Source organism: Lichenostomus cassidix, chromosome Z (assembly GCF_008360975.1).
Source record: "Lichenostomus cassidix isolate B80296 chromosome Z, HeHo_3.0, whole genome shotgun sequence".
Classification (NCBI taxonomy): Eukaryota; Metazoa; Chordata; class Aves; order Passeriformes; family Meliphagidae; genus Lichenostomus; species Lichenostomus cassidix.
In genome coordinates this window covers 5,050,296-5,063,196 of record NC_139511.1, presented here as the reverse complement: position 1 = coordinate 5,063,196, position 12,901 = coordinate 5,050,296, and the positions used below count along the sequence as shown (strand labels likewise).

The following is a 12,901-nucleotide window of genomic DNA, read 5'->3' as shown; positions in this document are numbered from 1 at the left end:
CCCTGGGTGCCTGCAGTGCTGAGAGAGCCAGGCCCCTGCTGGGCACAAGGCTGGCCATCCTCGTCCTTCTCTGCGGCCAAGGCTTGGGCCCAGAGCTTGGCACTGACACCTTCTCCCTGGTGGGACAGTCCTGCCGGGCTGCTCACGCTTTCTTCCCCCCTCAACAGCTTTGCCTCAGGCCTGTCTTTTTCCTAACGGGACACCCCTTGGACACTGTCCTCTTGGGATAGCTCCTGGTGGCTCTTGTCTCCTGCTTCGGACAAATCAGGCTCTCTCTCGTCCTCTTCCCATGGCGGTGTGTGCACATGGCCTGGCACAGCTTTTTCCAAAGGAGACACTTCCTGGAATCCCTCCCCTTCGCACTGGCACACCTCTACACCTGGCTCCTCTTCTTCCCACGGGGACGACTCTGGGCATCTGTCCTCCTCCTCTTGGTGCCAGTGGTACAGCTCCTGCACTGTGACACTTTGTGCCCACTGGCACAGCTGCTGCTGTGTCCCATCTGCCCACTGCACTGTCACACCTCCCTCCCACTGCTGCCACTCCTGGTGTCTCACAGCTCCCCAGGGGAACACTTGCTGAATTGTCATTTCCGCCTGCCCTAGCTGAAAATCTCTCCTGGTCGCTTCTTCCCCCAGGCAAAGCTCTCGGCCGCTGCCATCTGCCTGTGGGGAAAGCTCTTCCTCCACATGCTATTCCCAATCTTGGTGCATGGGGACAAAGGCCCCTTCCTCCTCGTCCTCAGTCTCTGACAGCGGCAGGACTGAGCTGCCCATAGCCCCCAGGCACTGCCCGCTGAGGGCCTGCTCCTCCAGGCAGCTGGCCAAGAGGCTGGGGGGCTGTGAGTTGGGCCTTGCCTTGTTCTCCTCCGTGGCTCACACCTGCGGCACAGACGAGTCCCGGGAGCTGCTTGCTGCTGCCACGGCGGCTCTCCTGGCACTGGCCACGGCAGGGCCCTGCAGTGCCCCTTGGATTCCCTCAGCCAGGGCGGGGCTCTCTGATGTCACAAGGGCATTTGGCCCCGTCACGCCCCGCATCACAGAGCAAGGGCCCTGACACAAGGCGCCCGTGTGGCAAAGGGCCACCCTCGGCCCCCCTGCAACAGGCGCAGGCAGCGCAAGTGGCGAGGAGCAGCCCCGGGACAGAAAAGGCAAGGCAAAAGGAAAGGCTTCCAGCCCCTTGGTGTGACCCGCTTCTTCCAACGATGCAAAATGCCTGTGAGAAACTGCTGGCTTTTGGATGGAATTGGGAGTGGACCAGGTCTTCTAAGCAAAATCTCCTTTGCTCCTTACTTCAGGCACAGGCACCAAAGCACCCCCACGGGTGCTGCTTTTGGGCCACCACACTCTTGGGCACCACTTGGCCTTGGGGACAGCCCTGGGGACAGCCCTGGGGATGCTCGGAAGCAGCTGGGGCCGGCTCAGGCCGCAGGGCCACGGCCTGGCCAAGGCCGCCCGTGCAGCTCCCTCATGGTGCCGGGCACTCTGGCTCGGCCACCATCTGCAGGCCCGGCCCGGGGCTGGCCGCGGGCACCGATCCTCTGGCGGTGGGCCCACCTATTGTCAAAACCACTGCTCTTTGCTCCCTGGCCTCTGCTTCTTCCTCGACAAGTTCCAGGAGGCTCACATCGTCTCACTCGTCCTCTTCCCACTCGTCGTCCTCCCTCTGCAAGCTTTGGGCCCCATGGCCTGGACGCTCGCATCTTCCCAGCTGGAGATTTCCTGGATCAGCCGCGGCTCAGCACAGGCTGGCCCTGGGCTCTCTTCTTGCTGTATATCTCCAGGGGAGACCTCTGCCTCTTGCCCATGGTCCCACTGGGGAAGCTCCAGCTCCCCAGCCAAGGCTCCCTCCTCGGTCTCTCGCTGTGCCACGACCGAACCCCTCTCTGCCTCCTGCTGCTGCTGCTCGCTGCTGGCCTGGGCTCCCAGCGGGGCAGGCCAGGGGCTGGGGGACTGCGACTTGGGCCTTGCCTTGTCCTGCTCCATGGCTCACACCTGCGGCACAGACGAGTCCCGGGAGATGCTTGCTGCTGCCACGGCGGCTCTCCTGGGGCACTTGGGTGCCCGACTCTAGTGACAGGAGGTCAACCCAAGCCTCTGAGGAGACGGACATGGGGAGCTCACCTATTGAAAGAACTACTGGTCTTTGCTCCCTGGCCTCTGCTTCTTTCTCAAGGAGTTCCGGGAGGCTCACATCGTCCCACTTGTCCTCTTGCCGCTCGTCGTGCTCCCGCTGCAAGCCTTGGGTCCCTCGCCCTGGACGCTTGCATCTTGCCAGCCGTCCCATGCCACCTCTTGGTCACTGGTGTCCTCCCAGCCGGACTGCACCGATGGTCTCTTCCCATTGGTACCTTTGAACACCTCCTGGGCAATGGAGCCTTGCTCTCCAGAAAGCTCTTGGCCAGTGTACTCTTCCCAGTCTGGTTGTTCTTGGTAGTTACTGCCTTCTCGGGGCACATGCTGGGCTCCAGGTGCCTCTGCTCCTCTGGCTGGCTCCTCTGGGGGGCTGTGTGGGGCAGGAACAGGGCTCTGTGTCCCTGCCGATGGCACCTCCTCAATGAAAGCAGGAGAACCTGGGGCCTTTTCTCCCTGTGCAGCCAGAGTTTTGTGGGTCTCCTCCTTCCTCCTCCATCTCCTCTTCTGCAGCACCAGAGTGTGCCTGCTGAGCTGCCATGGGGCTGCCCGGGGCAGGAGAGGTGCTGGGCAGGGCAGGCGCTGCCTCTGCTCCCCTCTGGGTGCCTGCAGTGCTGAGAGAGCCAGGCCCCTGCTGGGCACAAGGCTGGCCATCTTCGGCCATGTCTGCGGCCAAGGCTTGGGCACAGAGCTTGGAACTGAAGTTTAGGGAAGGGAAGGGAAACTTCGGGAAGGGAAGCTTCGGGAAGCTAAGTGAAAGGAAGCTTTGGGAAGGGAAGGGAAGCTTTAGGAAGCTTTGGGAAGGGAAGGGCAGCTTTGGGATGAGAAGGGAAGCTTTGGGAAGGGAAGCTTTGGGAAGGGAAGGGAAGGTTTGGGAAGGGAAGCTTTGGGAAGGGAAGCTTTGGGAAGGGAAGCTTTGGGAAGGGAAGCTTTGGGAAGGGAAGGGAAGCTTTGGGAAGCTTTGGGAAGCTTTGGGAAGCTTTGGGAAGCTTTGGGAAGGGAAGCTTTGGGAAGGGAAGGGAAGCTTTGGGAAGGGAAGGGAAGCTTTGGGAAGGGAAGGGAAGCTTTGGGAAGGGAAGGTTTGGGAAGGGAAGGGAAGCTTTGGGAAGGGAAGGGAAGCTTTGGGAAGGGAAGGGAAGCTTTGGGAAGGGAAGGGAAGCTTTGGGAAGGTTTGGGAAGCTTTGGGAAGGGAAGGGAAGGGAAGCTTTGGGAAGGGAAGGGAAGCTTTGGGAAGCTTTGGGAAGCTTTGGGAAGCTTTGGGAAGCTTTGGGAAGGGAAGGGAAGGGAAGGGAAGGGAAGGGAAGGGAAGGGAAGGGAAGGGAAGGGAAGGGAAGGGAAGTTTTGGAAAGGGAAGGTTTGGGAAGGTTTGGGATGGTTTGGGAAGGTTTGGGAAGGGAAAGTTTCGGAAGGGAAGGTTTGGGAAGGGAAGGGAAGGTTTGGGAAAGGAAGGTTTGGGAAGGGAAGGGAAGCTTTGGGAAGGCTTGGCAAGGGAAGCTTTGGCAAGGGAAGGTTTGGGAAGGTTTCGGAAGCTTTGGGAAATTTTGGGAAGGGAAGGTTTGGGATGGTTTGGGAAGGTTTGGGAAGGTTTGGGAAGGGAAGCTTTGGGATGAGAAGGTTTGGGAAGGGAAGCTTTGGACAGGGATGGTTTGGAAAGATTTGGGAAGGGAAGGTTTGGGCAGGTTTGGGGAGGTTTGGGAAGGTATGGGAAGGGAAGGGAAGCTTTGGGAAGGGAAGGGAAGCTTTGGGAAGGGAAGCATTGGGAAGGGAAGCATTGGGAAGGGAAGGGAAGCTTTGGGAAGGGAAGCTTTGGGAAGGGAAGGGAAGCTTTGGGAAGGGAAGCTTTGGGAAGGGAAGCTTTGGGAAGGGAAGGGAAGGGAAGCTTTGGGAAGGGAAGGGAAGGGAAGGGAAGCTTTGGGAAGGAAGTTTGGGAAGGAAGCTTTGGGAAGGGAAGCTTTGGGAAGGGGAAGGAAGCTTTGGGAAGGGAAGGGAAGGCTTTGGGAGGGGAAGCTTTGGGAAGGCTTTGGGAAGGGAAGGTTTGGGAAGGGCTTTGGGAAGGGAAGCTTTGGGAAGGGAAGCTTTGGGAAGGGAAGGGAAGGGAAGGTTTGGGAAGGGAAGGGAAGGTTTGGGAAGGGAAGGGAAGGTTTGGGAAGGTTTGGGAAGGTTTGGGAAGGTTTGGGAAGCTTTGGGAAGGGAAGCTTTGGGAAGGGAAGTTTTGGGAAGGGAAGCTTTGGGAAGCTTTGGGAAGCTTTGGGAAGCTTTGGGAAGCTTTGGGAAGCTTTGGGAAGGGAAGGGAAGGGAAGGGAAGGGAAGGGAAGGGAATGTTCTGGAAGGTTTGGGAAGGGAAGCTTTGGTAAGGAAAGGGAAGGTTTGGGAAGGGAAGGTTTGGGAAGGGAAGGTTTGGGAAGGTTTGGGAAGCTTTGGGAAGGGAAGGTTTGGGAAGGGAAGGGAAGGTTTGGGAAGGGAAGGTTTGGGAAGGGAAGGTTTGGGAAGGTTTGGGAAGGTTTGGGAAGGGAAGGTTTGGGAAGGGAAGGGAAGGGAAGGGAAGGGAAGGTTTGGGAAGCTTTGGGAAGGGAAGGGAAGGGAAGGGAAGGGAAGGGAAGGGAAGGGAAGGGAAGGGAAGGGAAGGGAAACTGAGGGACGCTTAGGGAACGGAAGGAAAAATTATGGAGGGGAATGGAAGGGAAGGTTAGAGAAGGGAAGGTTAGGGAAGGGAAGGTAAGCGTAGGGAAGGGAAACTGAGGGTAGCTTAGGGAAAGGATGGAAAAATTATGGAGGGGAAGGGAAGCTTAGAGAAGGGAAGGGAAGCTTCGGGAAGGGAAGCTTAGGGATGGGAAAGGAAGGTTAGAGATGGGAAGCTTAGGGAAGGTTAGGGACGGGAAGCTTAGGGAAGCTTAGGGACGCTTCAGGACTCTTCCGGTAGCTTCGGGAAGGGAAGCTTTGGGAAGAGAAGCTTCAGGATGGGAAGGGAAGGAGAAGGTAAAATAGAAGAAAAGACTGGAAGGGACGAAAGGGAAAAGAAAAAAGAAAGGAAAGAAAAAAAGTTAAAGAACCAAATGAAAATAATGGTAAAGAAAGAAAAGAGTGAAATTTTTAGATAGAAAAGAAAGGAAAGGAAAAAAAATGATACGAAAGGAGAAGAAAAAAAAAGATAGGAAAAGATATGAAAAAATATGAAAAGAAAAAAGAAGAAAAGTGTAAAGAGAAAAAAGAAAAAAAGAAAAGAAAGGGGAAGAGAAAAAAAAGAAAGGAGGAAGAAAAAAGAAAGGAGTAAGAAAAAAGAAAAGAGTAAGAGGAAAGGAAAGGAAAGGAAAGGAAAGGAAAGGATAGAAAAAAGAAGAGAAAAGAAGAGAAGGGAAGGGAAGGTTTGGGAAGGGAAGGTTTGGGAAGGTTTGGGAAGGGAAGGTTTGGGAAGGGAAGGTTTGGGAAGGTTTGGGAAGGGAAGGTTTGGGAAGGGAAGGTTTGGGAAGGGAAGGTTTGGGAAGGTTTGGGAAGGGAAGGTTTGGGAAGGGAAGGTTTGGGAAGGGAAGGTTTGGGAAGGGAAGGGAAGGCATCCTCAGCATCCCCCAAAGAGAAGAGCCCCTGAGCCTCAGGAATCTCCCCACCCCTGCAAGAGGCCCCTCCACCAGTAGGACTAGCAATGTCCTTTTAACCCTTTTTTTTGGTTAAAAAATAAATAATTGGTTGTTTTTCCCTCACACAGTCTCTGCATGGTGCTTCCTCAGCCTCCTGGTGCCTTTGCCCTTCCCCTCATGCCCCACCGTGGCACCCATGTCCTGTGGGGCACAGCCTGAGGCTGAGGGCCATGGCAGCAGCACCTCTTCCCACAGGAAATCTGCAGCTGCACAGCCCCAGGGCAGCAGATGGCAAAGGCAGAGAGGGCAGCAGGGGCAGCTGGGTTTGTCACAGGATGGTTTATCAATGCTCCAATGTCTCTGCATGTCTCTGCATGGCCACTTGTCGTGTTCCACTATGGGGAACTGCAAGGAGTCCTTTTCAAACCGATGGTCTAGGGTGAAATTAAGTCTACTGGGACAATGTTGTATCTGAGACCTGATAAAGACCTCAGGAGCCTGGAACCAAAGTAAAACCACAAGACACAAAAGGCCCCCAGACTCAAAAAGCCCAAAAGACAGGACACAAAAGGCCCCAAGCACAAAGCCAGAGCTCCAAACCCACAAAAGACAAGACATGAAAAAGGCCCAGAGTCACCAAGCCCGCGAGTTTGTGACACAGTTACTTTATAGCCCCTGGCCCTTCCCAAGGTCTGCCTGCTGACAGGAGTCCCTTGGCCCAGTCCAGCATTTCCCTGCAGTCCAGTGATGGAGAGACCTTTCACCATCTGGCTGGAGAATGTCTCTGCAGGGTACAGTGTCCTTGGTTGTCCCCTGCTGACTGCCTGTCCATGTGAGACAAGAAATGGTTGCCAGGCAAAGTCTCCCCAGAGACAAGGCTTTCAGCCATCCTCTCCTAGCTGCCTGCTGCAAGTGGCACATGTGCAATCCCTCCCTCACAGGCATCTGACAGTCAGTGTTGAGACAAATCAAAACCAAATTGGCTCCTCACAGATGTGTTTTACCTAGAACTTCAGTATCATGTTGTCTACAATTTGTTTGTTGATTTGTTGGGTATTTTTGTTGATCAGCATGTTTATATATTTTGGTCTCAAAGAGCAGGTAAGGTTTAAATGAAAAGATTGCTGCACATTGTAGATAAATGCTAAAAAGATTTGGAATATTCTCTGTTGTATTGGAATAAGTGAAAGGCAACTCAAATATCATGTGCAAACATGAAAACAATAGATAATTCTTGACTTCATTTGGGAGTGCTTTCTATAATTATGGTATTGGCTCAAAATTTAGTGCCAACTCTTACCTCAGTATGCTTATAATAAATGTCTAAATCAAATAAATCACCATCACACCCTTTAAATTGATTGATTTCAAAAAGAAAAAGGAGATGCCTGGTAAGATATCACGCATTTGGGCTATGAGTATGTGCAGGAATTTTATTGACATACAACAATGTTGTTACATGTGGGGCACTTGTGCCACTCACACAGCCCTGGGATGAACTGATGCTGAAAAGCCCCAGCAGTGCAGTGAGAAGGGAATACAGAAACACCCCCAGCACCTCTCTGTGCTCTGCTGGCCCTTCAAATGCTTTCCCAGGAGCCACAGCTCACAGCCAGAGTCTGGGGCTCACGGGGAGCCCTCGGTGTCGTGGGTCTCTTGCTGGGAGGTCTGAGATGGATTTGGTTGGGATTTCCTCCTCTTCACTGGGAGGAGGAACCCATTGATGTTGGTAAGCCCTTCCTGCCAACCTGGCCTCAGGTCCACCTGAGTTTGCTTTTAGAGGTTTTCTTCTCAAAGTCTGCCCACAAGCTCCTTTGTATCCCCCTGGTTGCCAGTTGTGCAGATTTTCTGGGCTTTTGTTGTCTCCAGAACTGTCTGTACTCCGTGAAGCTGAGGGACCCTGCAGTGACCTGTGCCCAGGGCTGGCCTCTGTCCCTGTGCTGTCCCTGCACTCTGCCCCAGCAGCAGTGCAGCCGTGGGGCTTCACCCCACACAAAGCAGCTCCTGGCACCGTGAGCTGAAGAGAAGCTGCACCAAAGCGGGCTGTGCTCTCCTGCTTGGGAGAGAGCTGCCCCAGGGCTGGAGCTGTCTGGGCTGGACAGAGCCCAGGGGAGCCTGGAGACAATGCAGTGTCTGGCCAAAGCAGAAATCTTGTCACTGGTGGTGCCAAAGGGTGACATTTCCTGGGCTCAGGGCACAGAGGGTACAGGACAGTGACATCACGATGCTGAGGGGACGTGGGACTCTCCAACCTGCTGCTGCAGGAGGATCTGCTTTTCCTGTTTTTGCAACACGCAGCTGAGTCTTTTATTCTCCTGCCACTAAGCTGTCAGACTGCCTCCACAAAACTCCTCCTGCTTGGAAAGGGGCTGGTGTGAGCAGCAGGAATTAATGCTGGCTGGAACATTTGCAAGAGCTGGACAAAAGAAGCATTTGCTGGAAGGCCACCAGCTGCCCTTTGCCAGCAGCCCAAGGTGGGAAGGTCCCCTTTGCAGGCCATCCCTGCACAAGGCCAGCCTGGCCTGTTCCAGCACCAAGAACACCTTTCAGCACTGGCTTTGGGGCTGGCCTTGTCCCTCACTCTGGAGAAGCAGGTCGCTGTCAGAACTCACATATCCACAGTTCCTGGCTGGGTTAGCATGTCTTACCCCAGACTGCCCTGGAGACAGCAAGACACAGAGGCTCAATCTGCAAGAAAAGGGGATTTGGTTCCAACTTTCCCCTTGGACCAGCATGCAGCAAGCCCACCTGGGCCTCCTTCAGCTCCCTGTGTGGGCTGCCAGTTAGCTTCTGTTGGGAATGTAAAGCTTTTACTCTACTTTGCAAAGCAAATAATGGTGCAAATCCAGCTACACCAAAGCTGAAATTTCACTCTAAACATTACAATTTTCACTTTCCCCTATTCAAGCCAAGAAAAAAACCCAAACTTGACAGTGAAATCTGTGTGAGCTGGAGGCACAGAGGCCTCCAAGATCATTCATGAGTGGAACATTATTCCAGGGGAAGACTGGCAAATCCACAGTTTACTGATGCTTCATAAAAAGCTTTCCAAAACCTTTCTACCTGTGGTGGTATTGCAGCCTCCTGAGTTCCTGAAGCCCTCACTCACCTCAGGCTCACTTTGGGCAGGAAGGGGATGGTTCTGTTTGTGAGATGTGGGGACAGGAGGAGGGAAGACTTTGCAAAGGCTGTCACCAGGGCAGGGCTGCTTTCATTCATGGTGACAAGTGGTAGTACCTAAGCTTTTTACTTAATGTGAATGAGGGAGGTGCTGAAGGGCAAAACTTCTCAGGAATAAGGACATGTTGCACTTCCAAAACAAGAGGGAAGTGTCATTCATCTTTCATGGATGGTGTTAAGTTATTAACAAATCATTTTTGCTGACGATTTACCTAGACAGCACTGATTTAGAGCATTTCATCAGACTCCCAGAGTATCCTCACATCTGTTTTGCCACATTTTCTCCCTCTGTTTCATTGTAAATTATTTCTCCTCCCCTGGTGGCTCCTGCTTGGAGCTCTCCGCTCAGTGGAGTCCCGTTTGCTCAGCAGGCCTTTGCAGCGAGTTATTCCCCAGCGTGTGGCTCTGCTGCCATCCCAAATCTGCGGTTTCACTGCCAGCCTGACTGAGACTGGGGAAGCTGCTGGGCATGGCTGGAGAATTTCCCCCAGTCCCCTTCACTCACTGCCAAAATCCTGCAACATCACCGTGTTTACATCTGCTCATTGTTTTGAAAAACACAACTTAATGCTTATTTCAGATAAAAAATTTAATTTATTGAAGATTGTTACACTTGATACATAAATACACAAATATCAAATAAGTTAAAGATTTAAATTTATTACAGATTTCTAAAACCACACAATCAAAAAATATTCAAATATCAACTTCAGTGTAACAAAACTAATTTATTACATAATAGATATATATTATGTTATGTTATGTTATATTATATTATATTATATTATTAAAACTTAGCACAGACATAAAATTAAAACCAGACATCAATAAATAGAAATAGAAATATACCTATACAAACATCAATCTACCTATCTAAATATCCATGTATTTATACATAATTATATAAATCTATAAATATATGTGGAGGAATTTCAGAAGCCCCATCTTCACTCGTTCTCCCTCTGTCTCTTCCTCCCGTGCAGCGCAGCCCTCCTGGACTGGGACAGCAGATGGAACATCTGGGAAGCAAAGGGAACACTGAGTCAGTATCAGGACATTTCCCTGGGCAGCACCTGCACTTGTGTGAGGGAAGAGAAAATCTCAGAGCCTCCCCAGCAGGGTGAGAAAGAAAAAGCTGCAGGCCGAGCGGGCCAGGCTGCTGTGAGCGCAGCCCCGGCGGGACTGTCCCGCAGCCCCCGGCAGCCCGGGGGGCACGGCACGGCACGGCACGGCACGGCACGGCACGGCACGGCACGGCACGGCACGGCACGGCACAGCTGCCTTGCCCAAGGACAGACAGCCCCTGGGCCAGCCGGGCAGCTGCGCTGAGCAGCCCCAGCACGGGCAGTGCCCACGGCCAAAGCCTGTGCCACCCTCAGCCCAGCCTGCCTCACCGGCCCTGTGGCCTCACCCAGGCTCTCGGGGGGCAGCAGCAGCAGCTCCCTGTTCACTGCTCTTGCTGGTGCCCTTCAGCTTCTCCCTGATGGTTCTTGTCACTCTCCGATGTTCTCGAGGACTTTCAGGGCAGCTGTGGAAAAAGTGGAGGCTCTGGAATTGGTTCCAAGGCCTGGCAGAGCAGCAGTCCTGGACCCCTCTGAGCTCCCTGCTGGCTCCCTCCATCCCCTCAGCCCTGCCATCCCCTCAGCAAACCTGCAGCCTCCCAGGCCCTTCACACCCCCACAGTCCTCTCACCCCACTCAGTCCCTTCAAACCCACCCTGTCCCCTTACACCCCACCCAGTTCAGACTGTACCACTTCCCTGTCCCCTCAGCCCCCACCATCCCCATCAGCTCCTCCACACACCTCAGCCCCACAGCTCCCCCCTGCTCTCCTAGGTTCCCTCCATCCCCACCATCCCCTCTGCTCTCCCACACCCCTCAGCCCCACCACGACCTCAACATTTCCATCCCTTCAGTGTCACCTCTCCTCAGCCCCCTCAGCCCCTCAGTCTCACCATCCTTCAGCAGCTCCTCGGGGGACACCAGCTGCTCCCACCGCTGCAGGGACACCTGGGGCTCCAACTGCTGCTCCGCCCGGCCCGGCTGCCAGCTCGGACCCAGCACGGGAAGAGGGGACAGAGGGGGCACAGGGGGAAAAGCAAGAGGTGAGAGAGGAAGCAAAGCAGAGAAAGTGGTTAAAAAGCAGCCCATGTTTATACCAATAGTAATCTGTGTACCTAAACCTCCATATACCCCTGAATTATAAATATAACTATACCCATTAATAACTAGAACTATATATATCAAAATGTAACTACACATGTATAAATGAAACTATGCACTTCTATGACTACATATATAAAACAGAAACTATATACATCTACAACTACATATCAAAATTTATCTATACAGATCTACAATTACTACAATGAAAACATATAAATAGAAATTATATACATCTATAGCTGTAATTACAGACAGAGACATTACACCTGCCTGATGTTCATAGGCTCTGTCTCTGTCTGTTCCTCCCACACAGGGCAGCTCTTCCGGAGAGGTGGATAGGACATGAGTGTCTGGGAAGCAAAAGGAACACTGAGTCAATATTGGCTCTTGTGCACATTTCCCTTTAGCAGCAATTGTACTTCTATCAGGTATGGTTAAATATGGCCTGAAAGGCAGACTCTAACTTGGGCATTTGAAGCCTACACTTTAAAGAACAGGGATCCTTCCAAGTTTCCCAATCTGTGTAAAGTATTGAAGTATCCCAAAAGAGTCTCAGCACTCGCAGTGCAAAAGGCATCAAGGAGAGCTTGAAACACACACAGTCCCAGCTCACACAGAGAAGCTCAGCCTTGTTCTTTCTCTGTGCTGACAGAGAGCCCTCAGTCCTCACTGAAATGGCTGAAGCTGAAAGGTACTGTCAGATGAATAATGAACCAAATTGGGACAGCCAGCTTGGTGACACAAGTGCCAGAAGGTCAGCTTTATTCTCTGCTCTCCTTCCACAGCCCAGGACTCAGGGTCAGTGCCTCCAGAGAAGCGTGCAGGGCAGGGCTCCAGCGGGGAGGCTGTGCCAGTGCCCTGCTTGAGCTCAAGGCACCAGGAAGCACCAAGCCTGCAGACAAGAACTCCTCTGATCTCCCTTCCTGCCAGAAGCAGGCTCACAGCAGCCACCTCAGACCTCTCAAAACCAAGCTGGGCTCTCTCCTTACCAAGCTCCTCGGGCTCCAGGGAACTGTTCCCATGGCTCACGGTGCCAGGCAAAGCTCTCTCTGCTGGATCCTTGTTCTCAGGCTCCCCTCCTGAAGACTCTGGGGTGACACCAGTGCTCTCCTTGAAGGAAAAAGACAAAGAAATAAACCGTTCTTGCCAATTACACAAAGCACCTGGTTCAACAACTCCATGGCTGACACACTTCATCCCTTCTTCCCACACAGGAAGTCTGGCTCCCAAATGCCTTCAACAGTGGAGAAGATTGACTTCTCAAACACATCCAAAAGCTGTCAAAGCTGACAAGGTTGAACGTGGGGGCCACACTGAACACATGACGTGGGCACTAAGGAACTAGTCCTGCCAGCTCCTGGTACAGGGATGTGCTCCTCCCTCCACTGCCCTGAGCACAACAGCCTCATCCAGGCTGCAGCTTTGCCGCCACTGGACGGGAACACACATCTCTTGGCACAGAGATGCCCAAGAGGAAGGTGCCTGAGCTCCGGAACCCAGAGAGCAAGACTGGCCAGTTTGCCCAGCTGAGGATTTCCCAGATACACACTTGACTGGAGGCTGCTGAGAGCACAAGAAAGCTGCAGCTGCAGCACATCCCCTCACACGGCTCTGGCAGCGCCTACACGCACGGCAGGGCTCACACAGCAGCAGCAGCTGCAGCCCAGCCCTGGCTCTGCCTTGGCCTTCCAGCCAAAAGGAGGCACAGCCCACAGCTGGTGCTGTAACACAGGCTCCTCTCGCATGCCCCTCCCTGCTGGGGAGACTTTGCCTCCAGTGGCAATTCTCTAAACACTCGTCTGTTATTTTACATCAAACAAAGTCTCTTAGAACCTAAAAATCATGACCATGA

The 12,901-nt window shown here is 53.1% G+C and overlaps 2 long non-coding RNA genes across 4 annotated transcripts in view; one reads left to right on the top strand and one right to left on the bottom strand.

Moving 5' to 3' along the window:
* The window catches only part of LOC146424275 (uncharacterized), a 45,912-nt gene that overhangs the window by 17,627 nt on the left and 15,384 nt on the right, over nt 1-12,901 (top strand). The window lies entirely within an intron of this gene.
* The window catches only part of LOC146424278 (uncharacterized), a 60,666-nt gene that overhangs the window by 47,303 nt on the left and 462 nt on the right, over nt 1-12,901 (bottom strand). The window contains exons 2-3 of one of the 3 annotated variants that reach the window (XR_014847038.1): nt 12,039-12,159; nt 10,806-11,399 (exon numbers count right to left, since the gene is read on the bottom strand). The exons of 1 other annotated variant lie outside the window; for it this stretch is intronic. This is a non-coding gene — a long non-coding RNA (uncharacterized LOC146424278). The remainder of the gene's footprint in view (nt 1-10,805; nt 11,400-12,038; nt 12,160-12,901) is intronic. One more of the 3 variants, XR_014847039.1, reaches the window with a different exon arrangement.